General features: G+C 39.1%; 1 long non-coding RNA gene across 1 annotated transcript; it reads right to left on the bottom strand.

Annotated features, from left to right (window-relative positions):
* Window positions 1–4,414: 4,414 nt before the first annotated feature.
* Window positions 4,415–10,318, bottom strand: LOC120755456 (uncharacterized). Its single transcript, XR_005701782.2, has 4 exons — window positions 10,229–10,318; window positions 9,726–9,882; window positions 9,155–9,242; window positions 4,415–8,274 (listed from the first exon to the last, which is right to left on the bottom strand). It is a non-coding gene; the product is annotated as an uncharacterized LOC120755456 (long non-coding RNA).
* Between the last annotated feature and the right edge of the window lie 3,262 nt (window positions 10,319–13,580).

Raw genomic sequence — 13,580 nt, 5'->3', positions numbered from 1 at the left:
AGTGGACTGAGGTAACCATATAATACTGCAGCTCTATGTATGCACAGTTCTAACACTGGATTTTGAAGGAATTTGAGGAAAGCAAGTATTAGTATTTTGTCCAGGATGAACTCCAGGTCACTAAATTGGAGGTTTAAGATCATCACTGCTGAAAATCACTCCTTTTCTGGTTCTGATTAAATAAAAACATGCAAACGGCAAACCAAAACAAACCCACCCCAATCCATCATAAAAACTGCTAAGACATTAATAACCAACATTACTTGGAGGTTTTCAGTGGGCTATTTTAAAATGTAAAAACCCCCTTTACATTAAAAATTAGGAAGGGAAACCAGTCTCCTAAAATATAGTTCACTAAAAGCAAGAGGAACAGTCTACACCAGCTGTGGAAACAAGTCATAGTCCATTACAGGCTGAATTATTTCACAAGCTAAATATCCCTCCCACAATGGTTTGAATTGGCATTGGTTAACAACCAACTGAATTTGCAACTGTACAAGTATCAAGAAAATGTCCCACTTTAGTATTAACAAAATTGAAATCAGACTTACTCTGAGCTCAGGGTAATCCAAAAATGCTCCCCATATATAAATTTTCTTTGCTTTCCCATCACATACTTGTGATTCTCCATCCAGCTGAGACTATCATGCATGAGCCATAGGGTGTACCCGCAAATCTGCAGTGACACAAATGTCTTAAGTCAGGATTTCTCTTTATTTGGAATATAGTATCAGTGAAGGACCCCATACCTGGAATAGATACGTCTCTGCAATAACAAAGAGAACTGCTACCATTTTTTCACTAGGAAATGCTTAACTTTCTGGCAAAAGTCACAGCTCCATAAAAATTAGAAACTTGGATACAAAAAAAAGCACTAGGGAAAAATGTCATATTAGTATTACAGCACTGTACAGTAGAACTCGAAGTAATTTATGTTAGGGAAAACATCTTGCATTGAAAACTTTAGGACATAATTACTCTATTTCACATGACATTGGGTCCACACTGCTTGAAGTACAGCTTTTTTACCTTACACTGTTTATTACTGGGAAGCTACTCATAGAAGAAACGAAAGCTAAAAGATTATTTTTCAATTAGGTACCGTTTGAAAACCGAACTACAGAATCAAAACCAGCAGCTACTGAAAAACACGAATTTGGCCAGCATAACTTGAGGGGCAGCAGCATTATGCAAGAAACTGCTGATTTGGGGGAGAGACAACAGAATTAACAATGGATTTAAGAAAGCTAAAACCTAATAAGTACCATAACTGTCCTTGGGAAGAAAAAAAGGAGCTAAAGGTTCAGTTTGACTTTCACTTGCCATTTGAACCTGCATCTTCAGAAGTTTGAGCTCTTTGGCAATCCAACATTTCACGCTCCTTGCTTAGGTGTGACTGTATGAGATGTGATACTCTTATTTACAGAAGGAGACTTAGCCACAAGGATCACTCTCTTTCATTTTTTTACCCATTTTTCAGTTGTCTTTGACATTTTAATGTTTTTCCACTGGAATATATTCAGAGGATGCAAACTGAACTTTTCCTGGAAAAAGAAGGAAGAACACAGTTATCTGAACCACTTATATTGAGCTAAGGAGGAAATTCTGACTCATTGAGGCAAGCTTACTCTGTAATTCTCCTGACTTAGCCAACAGCAGGTAACAACCACTTCTGTACCAAGAAGTAGCTCTCAAGAAAAAACAAACAAACAAAAAACCCCTAACAAACCAGCTTTCACAGCTAAAGCTCTCCTCCCACACTTTTCTTGTGGACAACCTGAGCCCAATAGCCTTTGAAAAAATTATTGCAGCAAAGCTTTTCATAAAAACTTTGTATTTCATGAAAAAATCAAAACTCTTCAAAATTAGTTCAGTGACCAGCCCCAAAAAGCCCGTCTATAATGTGATGAGGAAAAAGCAGAGGTACTTAACACCACAGTCTTTAACAGTAAGACCAGCAGCCCTCAGGGTTGAGTTGGAAGAAGGGAACTATGTTTTTCCCTCTTTTCCAAGGAATTTTCCTCTGGCAACATACAGTGTTTCACTGGACACTGTCTAAGATTGATGAGAAAGAAGACTGAATGTTTATTACAGGTACTGTAAAATAGTTTAATATATCCTGATAGTGCTGATACCTTGCACAGCTATTTTAGGAATCTGTCGAGAATCATCACTTCCCTACATGCCTGAGGGCCCCAGATCAGATTTGACACCTGAGGTGCAGAGAAACTTGTGATGGGGTGTGCAGGAAGTGGAGGGGTTGGTGATTAAACTGTTTTTACATGCATTTGAGCATGTACTGCAGTCAGCTTTTATTTCTTACAGGCAGTTGCCATCCATTTGCATTCATACTGCTGCATACTGTAGCAACTGCCGGTTGCTGCAGAAAGTAGTCTTCTAGAATTGCTTCCATGGATGATTCCATCATGGGAGTTGGTACATAACTCTGGTATAGGCAAGGTATATCTAAGGGAAAAAAGTGGAAAAATTTAACAATATCATTAAGTTGTGAATGTGACTGTTATCTGGGCTTTGAGAACTAAACTTGTCATACTTGCACAAGACTTGGCTGGAGTCATGCCTTTCTGATTTGCCTGGGATAGAAACCTCATTAAACTATATGAAATAATAAAATCTTTGAAAGCAATTTTTCTGTTCCTTCTCATGCCACCCTTATCAAAGCACAGACATCTCTTCTGCCTTTTTTCCTCCCTCATTTATTTTCTTTCTTTTCCTCAGCCTCTGACTGGCATCTCTTCTTTCTCCTCTGATGACTCATTCAGGGCCAGTGTTAACCTAGATCTGCAGTCTTTCAGTTCAAATCAGCATTTCTGGCACAACAACAAAATATTTGTACTGGTTCATTCTAGAGAAAAGAAATCAAGTCCATCCTCTATCTTCCTTTTTGCCCCACGCTGGTTTTGCTCATGTTTCCCAAGTGCTTCTTTCCAATGAACTTATCAACTGCCCCATGTCAGACACTCATCTCCTCCTCTATACTGTAATGATATGCTTCTTACTAAGTCCTGAAAGCCTTTCAGGAAATTTGGCACCCAAATAGAAATGGTGCTCGTGTCTGGCAAGATCTGACAGTTGAGTCAGGGTCTTGGCACGCTTCTGGGTCTCTGCTATCAACAGACTATATCACTAAAATCATGGTGAAGGATGGAACAAAGTAATAATGAAAAAACCCAGATAGTTTGGTTACACATAATACTCTGATGGATTATTTTTCTGCACTTGGCTAAGGCATAACGGAAACACAGTGACAGTTCTGTTCAATTGAAGTTCAGATTCTCACCTTTAGACATATATCCTAGAAATAAAGTATTTGGAAACAATTGGCCTCAGACCTGCAGAACAGTATATTTTTTTGGACTTACTAAACAGGAATTTTAGGATTTTTTGGTGGTTTGTCTTTGTAGACAGACTACCATGACTTGTTCCTGAAAGCATTTTTGTCCTCTGATCATAAACTGAATCAATATAATTTCTTGCATTAATGGCAAAAAAATTAAACCCTCCTATTAGAAATCCAATGCAATTCAGGGGAAAACAAAACATCAGAAGAATAAAACAAAAAACCAAAACAAATGCACCTTTTAGTCTCAAGCCCTTGCTTTTGGCATGCTGTGGTCTTTTCAAAGTTTTCAAATGGCTGCTTGTAAAGAAAGGTTTGAGTTAATAATGCTCCCTTTACTCATCTGAACTGCTAACTTTATCCTTTGTTTCACAGTAACTGCTTTTTGATTACTTAGAAGCACAGAAACTTGTCTGTTTGGGTTTTTTTGCATTTAGTTTTAGCTAATTCTGTATGCTTTGTATTGTATTTCTGTATGCTTTATCTTGTAGGGTCTACCTACTAGGCAAAATCACAACAGTAGTAAAAATCCCATTTTTGTTTCACAGTATTTTCTTCATGGAAATATTCTTTGGGATGCTCTTTGCCATATTATTATTATTTACTGAAAGCTAGTTGTTTAATGAGTAGAGCTGGTGCACTTACATGAAACTAGACTGTATAAATGGTGATATTTTGAGAATAATGCATGTGCTGTGATGTCTTGAGAACCTTGCATGCTGCAAGAGTTACGGTTTTCAGTGTGTGTGAGACAGTGCACGCATGGGGGCAGAAAAACAGGTCAGTGCTTGTGTTCCTGACACCTTTATATGACTGCAGTTGTCTGGAGGAATTGCTAATTAAAAACCATCCCATGTCCATTGAGCTGCATGAAGTATTGAACACCAACTGAAGAGCTTTCCTCCAAAACACGTATTTTTCTCACTTTCTCCCAAATCAGGGAAAAGGAATTTAGCAGTATTTACTAAGAAGTTACTTACAGATTGGACATATGATCGTTTAAATATTATTAATGTATTTGATATAACCATAGGACTTATTTGTGTACTCAATTTCATTGGCTGGTAACTGATTAAGAAAAGAAGACTGAATATTTCTGTTGGCTTATATAATAATGTTACTACAGTTCTACAGGGAACTTTTTGCTTGGAGTGGTGGTCTTTATTTCCAATATTTAGCTGTATCAAATTCATTAGCTGAAAAGTTACTTTACGTTTTCTGCTTAGGTCAGATCAGGCCCCTTCAGTTGCTAGTCCCTGCTGAGCCTGCTGTGTCAGACTTGTAGTTATCAACACATAAAAAGGACTTTTTTTTTTTTTTTTTCCTGGTTCTGCATCCTGATGTGTTTTGTTTTGTTTTCCCCCAAAATAGGAGATGGCTGAATAAATGGTCCTAACATCATTGAGAGAGATGGTGGGTTTCTAGAGCCTTTGAGGCATAGGAGCCAGCCCTACCTGTAACCTCTGTGACAATGACACTTTTCCAGGACTGTAAACCCAATGCAAGTAAAATGAATGATAAATTAATTTTTTAAATGCCTGCAGTTTTATCAAGTAATAAACACATCCCATCTCCCACCCTCTCACAGTAGTCTTCTCTTGATGAACCATTTTATGATGTGGGATGTCAGTGCTACTGGCCTGAATTCCTGACTTTACTTCTAGCCAGCAATTTCACTCAGAGAGAAGTTAGTGGCTGAGGTAATGTGATAGAAAATATGAACCCATTGGACTTAGACCATTTCTTTAAGCAAAGGTGTTCTGAAGACAGGCAGGGGAGGGTTAGAAATCCAAAAAGCCTCCATTTAAGTGGCAGTAGATGAAAAGGTATTCGAGCTGCAGAGGTGAGGCAGAGGTGCCACTGTCAACTGTCTCTATATGATTTTACAAGGATCCTCAACCTGGTGAGGTGTTGTGAGCACACAACATTGTCCTGCAATTGAACCTGCAGGTTCAGGCAAACAACAGGAAAGGAAAATTCATTTCTAGCTGTCAAAAATTATTTGTTTTAGTCTGACCTATTTTCTTAGTTCATCTATTAACCATCTACAGAAGGAAAATTGTCACCTCCTCCTTCTGGTGGTGTAGCTATGGAGAGATTTAGTCTTCAAAAATCTCAGTGTTTAGTTTAATTTTGAGTGCTTTGAAATGTGGTTTATTCATTAACCTGGAGATTGGTTACTCTTCACTGTTCTGGAGAGTGGAAAAGTGACTGGTTGAAACATTAGACCCAGCCAGTTCAACATCTTCAAAGGTTACACCAGTGAAATCCCCAAACCAGACAGTATTGCTGTGTACCAGAAATTTCTGGCACTGTTGATAGCTTTATGCTCTCAATTCCTGATCATATTCATCCATTAATTATAGGTGGGGGGTTATAGTGGATTGTAACCCCCAAAACTTCCTTAGTTTGGCTAAAAACTTTCATCAACAATGATTCTAATTATTGACAGCTATTGGAACAGCGTTCCTCCAATCCGAAGAACATCTCTCTCTGCTGAAAAAACAAAGGGACCTTTTCAGTGAGTAAATTTGCATATTGGGAATATAAAAGACACACAACTGCTGGAGTTAAAGTGTTCCTCTTAAACTTCTATAACATTTCTATTGTCAGTATTCTGATCAGTCAGAGTCATGCTCAGTAACACAGTGCAGTCAGTGAGCACACAGATTTGGACAACAAACATTAAAAGTGGGTGTCAGGTACCAGTAGAGGCCAGTATATACCAGTTGAAATCCACCAATAGGTCTGGTAGATCATGGGCTAGAAGGGAGTGGAAGCAGACTGATCCTTCTGGTGTGTTCTACACTCACAAAGCAGCAGCTGTCCTGCCTTCAAGCAGAACCTTTCACAGGCTGTCAGGCATTATGTCAGCAGCTGAAAGAAGTTTTAATGTAAGCATATGCAGAGTTAAAAAAAGAGACCCAAGCCAAATTTGGGAGGAAAAACCTGGGGAGAGGATGACTGAATTACAGTAATTTAATTTTTGAGTGCAGAAAAATGTAGCCTCAGCCTTTGGAGAGTCAAGCTAGAAAGCAGAGTAGCAGTGCCAGCTCTGGAGAGTCAAGGCAGCAAGAAAAAGAGAAAAAGGAGCAGCAGTAGTACAGGAAGCAGCACAGGAAGCATTGGAAATGGAAGAGAACTGGAGAAGAGCCAAAACCACAAACACTGGGAAAAAAAACCCAAAAGAGCAAAGAGAAAGATGATCACCAGGTGAAATCTTGTAACTTTATAGAATGACAGGTGATAAAAAAATTACTTAATTTCTCATTCATCAGTCCTTCCATCTCTGGAGATGTGTGCTAGTTTTGGACATGCAGATCCATAGGACACACAAACCCATCACGACATGGGTGTGTTCTGACTGGACTTGGCACCAGGGGACACTTACTAGTGCATGGGGGCACCCAGGAAACACGGAACCCTCTGGCATCAGTCTAGCATTTACTGATTTAAGGCAGGGGCACAGTGGTGGAACAGTGCTGGTTGGGTGGGAGGTCTCAGGAATGCTGGCTCAGCAGGCACAGGGTGCTGGGATGAGCTTGCCAGGGTCTGGTCCCCAAAGGGGTGTGTATGTGTGAGGGGTGTCAGTAGGTTGGGATGTAGCATGGGGTTCCAAGCATGGGCTGTTGGGGTCCCTATGGTTGAGGTCACCCTGATGCTGGGGCCCTGCGTTGGAATCAACATCCTGGGAGAAGCTCCTGTGTCAGCTTGTGTCTCTGCTGTTGCCTTCAGTCTCTCCCAGTCACTCCAGGACCATTCCATAGTGGCTTTTTAATGCCATGCACTGCCTCTTCTTGTGGACAGGGAGGACAAGAATTGTCCCTGTCCAGGAACAGCTGGGGCTGGAGCACCTTGATCTAATTTCCAGTTTCTAGTGCTGTGTCCTCTCATGTGCTACCTGAACGTGACAGGATGGGACTGGAGCCATAAGGAGACTGCAGGGACACCCCTGCCTCAGACCACCCTTGTTACTCCAGGCTTGCACCCTGGAGCAGGCGCTGAGTCCCAAGAGACACAGAGTGCTGGTGTGGGAAAGCTGGGTTGAGTGCAGATCTTTATGGAAGATGTTGTGGGAATGAGAAATCCAGAAGATGAAGAAAATTTGCGGGTGAGCTCCTGGAAGACACAAAGATGGGGCTCAGCAGGAAGTCGCTGCAGGAATAGGGTAGGCAGCAAGAGGCTGCACTGAGGAGTGTGGGAAAATTAAATTGCTTCTGATTTCTGCAGAGAGTTTGAGCATGCAAAGAACGGACCCAAAACCAAGGCATTGCAACCATTGCAATGGTGGTGCTCCTCCGTGAGTGTCCTTCTCCATCTTGAAATGGCTCTGCCAGAATGGGATCTTCTACAGAAGAGGTCCGTGGCTTGGCAGGGCAAGGGGGATGTTGAAGGTGGCCTCCAAAACCTGGGCAACACTTTTTTCATCAATTATGTCCTGCAGTGATTGACGCATAGCATGTTCCTGGCCAACCACCTGCTGTCATACAAGCACAGACACTCCTATGAGGCCTTCCTGCTCCATGTTTTACATCTCTTGGGCAGCTCAGAAGGATGGAAAGCCAACAGTGACTTTGGGAATAGCTCCTAACCTCCCCCTGGAAAGCCTTCAGAGCAGGCTCAGTGTAGCACAGAAAACAGGTTGGCTTGTTGTCATGTGCCATGTTCCAACTCCTAGAGAAGATAATTTCTTGCTTCCTGTGGATCCTGAAGTGCATTTGAAAGTCCTGCCTGGAATTTTATGCACCGTGGGATCGTTTGGTGTTTGGATTTTTTTCCTCCTTGAAAGTTTTTGTTAACTGTAGATATTTCACTAACACAGTCCTTTATAGCACAGCCAGCTCTTCAAGAAAGTTGTCCAATGGCTTCAGGGTCCAGTCTCCTGTGTGACTTTTGAAAATCCCTTTTCTTGTCTGAAAACAAATGGTTGCACTTTAGTTTGCCCTAAGTTTTCTCTTTAAAAAAACACAATCCTTCTGGCAAGCCCTCACCCCAACACAAATACTTTTCTTATCTGCTATACTTTTAAGCATTTTAAAGGTCAGTTATTAATACACTCTGCATCTTCAAGTGGGAAAGTTAATAATTCTCAACTTATTATGTTAAACACTTGCTACAGGTTGTAGTGAAATAAAAGGCATATACCCCTTCCATCAAAAGTGAGTTTTTGTAAGTGTGAGACCTAATGATCATGAGGAAAAAATTGTAGTAAAACCTTGTCAGAAAACTTAGATTTTTCATCGAATTTTCTCATCAAATTTAGCAAAATTTCATGGTGACAGTCTCAGTTCATTAAATTTGTTTTTCTGCCAGTTCATTCAAGGAAAACAGTCCTAGCACTCCATTCCAAATTACTACAGTTACTATCAGGAAGAGTAGGTATAACTCAAACTACTGTCACTCATCCAGAAAATGTCACTTATCCTTATCTCTGATCTTCACAAATCTTTCTTTGAAGTACTTCCTGATTAATTATGACAGATTTTTAGAATTCTTCCATAGCAGGGAATTATGTATTAGATCTGTTTCATGGCACCTCATCTTCTGTTCCTGGAAGCAAATAAAAACTGGAGACAAATGTTTGTGCTAAATGTGCTGTTTAGTGCACTTTTACTAACCTTCAATCCAAGAAGTGGATCTTTTTTTTTTTTTTTTCCCAAAGTTACTAAAAAGTATTAGTGATAATACTAAAGAGAAAAAAAAACAGAGAAAAAACACAAAACCAGGGTACCAGTTTTGCACACTGTCCCCCACACACCACCTCTATCCCAAAAGTTTTTGGTTGCTACATACCCATTTTTTTGCTTAGCTGTTGCCAATAAGCTAGAAGGGTCCCAAGCCTTGCATCTGTGCAGTGTGCTTTACATCTTAGTCCAAGTCTCTGTTAATAAGTACAAGTAAGAACATCAGATCCCAACACACATAATTTGCTCCAGCACCAGCCTTGATCAAAGCTTTTGTTACCAAAAAGAAAATGTGTGCACGCTTTTTTTTTTTTTTTTTTTTTTTTTTTTTTTTTTTTTTTTTTCTCCTTCAAGATGCTACAGCCATACTTTATAATTAATTCATTAACTCATTCTTTTTTAAACATTTTGGTGTCTGGCAGCATCCCGTTCTATCACTGGTCAAAGTGAAACCAAAAATGACCAGAGAATTAACTACCTGTTGAGATCATCTTACTCACACATATCCAGTACCAGGTCTGGCCTCCACAGTAAATGCAGCCTCCAGACAGCTCTCTGGTGTCCAGTCTGGACAATGCTGATGGAGACTTGCACTGCTCTGCCATGCTGCCTTGTTACTGGGGTTTGTTAAAAAGGTGGGCTTTGCCTCATAAGTGCTAAGGCTGAGTTGAAGTTCTGACCTCGTTGTTTGGCAAGTTGAAGTGGAATTCTCACACGAAGTGTCCAGGTCTTTGTAAAGCAGGATCTACAGATTCCAGTCTGCTGATGGCTCTGATTACCACAACCTTTCCGTCAGTGAAGCCATCCATTAGCGCCAGAGGTGTTCCTGCAACAGAGCTAACAGAAAAATACAATTTTCATTCACTAGTTTAGTAAATTTTCTTCAGTTCCACATAACCATCTCCACTAATCCCTCAAAAAGGACAAGTTTTTAATGATGAGATGCTGATTTGCAGAAGACTACTTTTAAGACATTAAATACAGATAAGATAACACAGGCCTTGGGCTGATTTCAAGCTTAGTGAATTGTTTTCAGTTCTCATTTAAAAATCATCTGAAATTCACTAGCACTGAATTACTACTTTTCAGGTTAAATGAAGGTGTCACATCAAGTTAAATAGGTTGTGGTCTTCTTTTCACAAAGATCAAGCACTTTCTACACAAGATACAAGACATGTCCTACCTATGAACCTGGTCTTTTTTGCTGTTGCATACAGGAGCAAGAGCATCAATCTCATCCAGGAAAACAACTGATGGTTGCATCTGGTAGGCCTGCAAAGAAAACACAGGAACACTGACATCGGGAAAACAGCACTATTTGAAAGAGAAAATACATGAAAAACATTATGGTTACAAGAGCACTGGAACTGGTTAGTTTGGGGTTTTTTTTGTGGGGGATGGTGGTGCTTTGCAAAATTTTCTTGTTTGCGTTATTCGTATTTCCCAATACATCCCAAGATTTTCAGCTCCCCAAAACCCCACTGGAAAAGGAAACACTGACAGTCCCATTTCAGTGGAAGGACCTGACAAAACATAAAAAAGAATTCTTTTTGACCACAGAAAATTAGTTACAACTCAGACAGAACATGTGGCATATTTCAATCTCACCTGCTCAAATAGTAAAACTCATTCATATTCTCCTACCCATTCACTCAGGCAGTTGACACCATTTCTCATAAAAAAGATTACTCCCCCATTACCCTGGCTACATTCATTAGCAACTGCACAAGCTACCAGTGTCTTTCCAGTCCCTGGTGTACCATAGAACAGGAAATCTATGCAATTAAAAAAAAAAAAAATCACATAAGAAAAAACCATAATGGAAAAGTGCCTATTATAACCCCCATCCCTAAAACACACAGCTCTGCTGTCGTCAGCAAAACACTTCATGGATAAGACAGCAGTAGCAGCTAAAGCATGAGAAAAGTCAAAAGGGTTGCTACACAATTCAACAAGGCAGCAAATGAAATTAATGAAGAGGATAATGTGTATGTACAAAACATTGAGAAAAGATATTAACATCCCAGAAGGACACATCCAAAAGCTCTGACAAACCAACAGGGATGGTTACAACACAGTGGGGCCAAACAAATTTCCAGTGCTGAAGCTGAGACGAGGATAACTTAGAAATCACCAGTTCTGCATATTCATTCTCATTTTCACAAAAGGCAAAATGTAAGAGCAAAGCATTTAATTCCTCCTTTAAATGCTTTAAATTACTGGGTTTGGTCTCCCTTTGCAGGTAATAAAGAAGAAGTAATCTAAAGCTGGGAAGCTGTTCTGTATTTCTGCATTTCCATCAGCTAGAAAAGCCAACACATTGCTCTTTTAAAATAAATTTCATTTAATAAAGAAGCAAAAGACATAAAGATGTTCCTTTCATTGTTACTTTTTAAAGTTACTGTAAGCAAAGCATTTAAATTCCCATTTTAATATACCATAACTGAATTTTGCTGACCAAGAATATATAATGTTAATAATTAAATCTCTAATAATTTCATTTGGTAACACAGAAGTCAGCCGTGTAAGACGTGGACAGATTCTTATTTTAGCTGAAGCACAACAAACACTGCAAGGTACTAGTTGCAAGTTCTATCAATTGTAAAACTGATGCTTGAATATTTGAAAAAATCCCAGAGTTTGTGGGAGAGACAAGTGGACTTCCACGAAGCAAACTACAGTTGACTACCAGGAGGTAATTCATTGTCCATGGAACTCTAAAGGAAAAAATCTCCAACTCCAGCTTCTAAAGGCAAGACACCTTTAAAGGATAATCTTGCCTCACAGTAAACCTCTGAACCTACATATATGCTGGTTTCTATCAATTTCTTAAATATTACTTTTTAATTTTCTTAAAACTACTTTTAACTACTTAAAAAAAAAAAAAACCCACTCAACAGTGCAGAAAATTTTGGAGCGTTTTCATATGTTAAAGAAAGCTGCAACCTCAATGAGGTTCCATCAGAAATTTGATGTCAGCACAAAGAAAAGGTTCACAGCAATCTTCAATTTGCTTGAGAGAAACCTATAAGCCAAGGGAGTTGTAGACAGCCCACTACTGGAAGCTTTCATAAATAGTGCAAATGTCTCATTGACATGATGAAGTAAAAATCCTTACTGAAACGACTATTTGCATTGGCTCGACACCAGACAGATTTGCTTCAAGTTTCATGTGATCCCTGTGAAGATTTGAAGTGAAAATGCAAGCCCTGAAACAGCTGTGTGTAAACAGTGTCCATTCAAAAATCATAAGGCAATTCAGGAAGCATAGTATAAGACATGTTGCAGTATATCACTACAATTTCATATTTTCTGAAGAAGATATTTCCTCCACCCTTAAAGCACAGCTCTTGCAAAACTTATAAGTAAGATTATAAATAAAGAGCAAAATTAAATGTCTCTTTAGACTACACTATGCTTTGGAAGAAGGTTTTTTTCAGCTAAATTAAAATTACAAATAAAAAAAATCACTCTATGTGAAATAATAAAATAAATTAGCGTCTACTTCTTCCAGTAGAAAACCCCAAGATCTTCCACCTTTTGCCTTCTATGCATCTTCTCTTTACATCCAGTTTTTTGCAAGATTGCTTCTGCAGTAGTAAGATACAAAGTTGACAAGTAAGAGCAAAGATAGATAAATTAAAAAAAAAAAAAATCCCCAAAAACATTGAAATCAGCACCTATGATCAGTATGACATTTTGATATGGGAATACAAAAAAAGAATCACTGGCATTTAGCTAAATTTTTCAACACTACTTGTAGGTGCAAATGCCAAACTAAGGTATCAGATCACTTCAGGAAATGTGAAAGGGATTTTTGATGTGGAACCTGAGATTGGAACTGTCTTCATTGCTCAGCCTCTGGATTATGAACAAGAACAACATTATGAGCTCCGGCTTGTAGCTTCTGATGGAAAATGGGAACACTACTTAAAAATTAGGTCAAATATTTACTTTTTTAATAGAGAGACTTAGGAACAAGTGTTTGAGGCTTTGCAAACCGACACTTGCAGGTTTGTTTTCCCCTCTGGCTGAACAGAGTAAAAAGAATCTCATTCAGAAGGAAAAAAAAGATTCTGAAGATATAGGTAGGTAACAGAAAAGAATTATGGCAGGCTTTCATAGCACTAAAGTTGCTTTGCATAACATTAAGTCATTTTTAGTTCCCAGCCTTCCTCAGACAACAGGTTAATTATTCTTCTCTTAACCAGAGTTAAGGTCTTGTGCTGATTTTCCATGACTACATATGGTAGACAAAGCATCTCACTGCTGTTAGTTACACTTTTCAAACACTACAGGAAACAATGTCACTTTGCTGACCAGAACTAAAACACACACAGACAGAAACACTAGGACTGCTTCACCTTGCCTGTATCCAGCTTTCTGCTACATCTAAACTCGACTGGGTGTTATAAAATTATTTGTAAGCTGCTTCTGATGCCAAGAAAATTAATTTAGAGGACAACTTAAATCTAAAGAAGTTTACAACACAAAGGGATCTTTTTGATTCACAAGAACCAGGCCAGCCCATACAT

This window comes from Hirundo rustica, chromosome 1 (genome assembly GCF_015227805.2).
Source record: "Hirundo rustica isolate bHirRus1 chromosome 1, bHirRus1.pri.v3, whole genome shotgun sequence".
NCBI classification, from domain to species: Eukaryota; Metazoa; Chordata; class Aves; order Passeriformes; family Hirundinidae; genus Hirundo; species Hirundo rustica.
The sequence above is the reverse complement of the archived record's forward strand: the minus strand, read 5'-3'. Positions and strand labels throughout refer to the sequence as shown.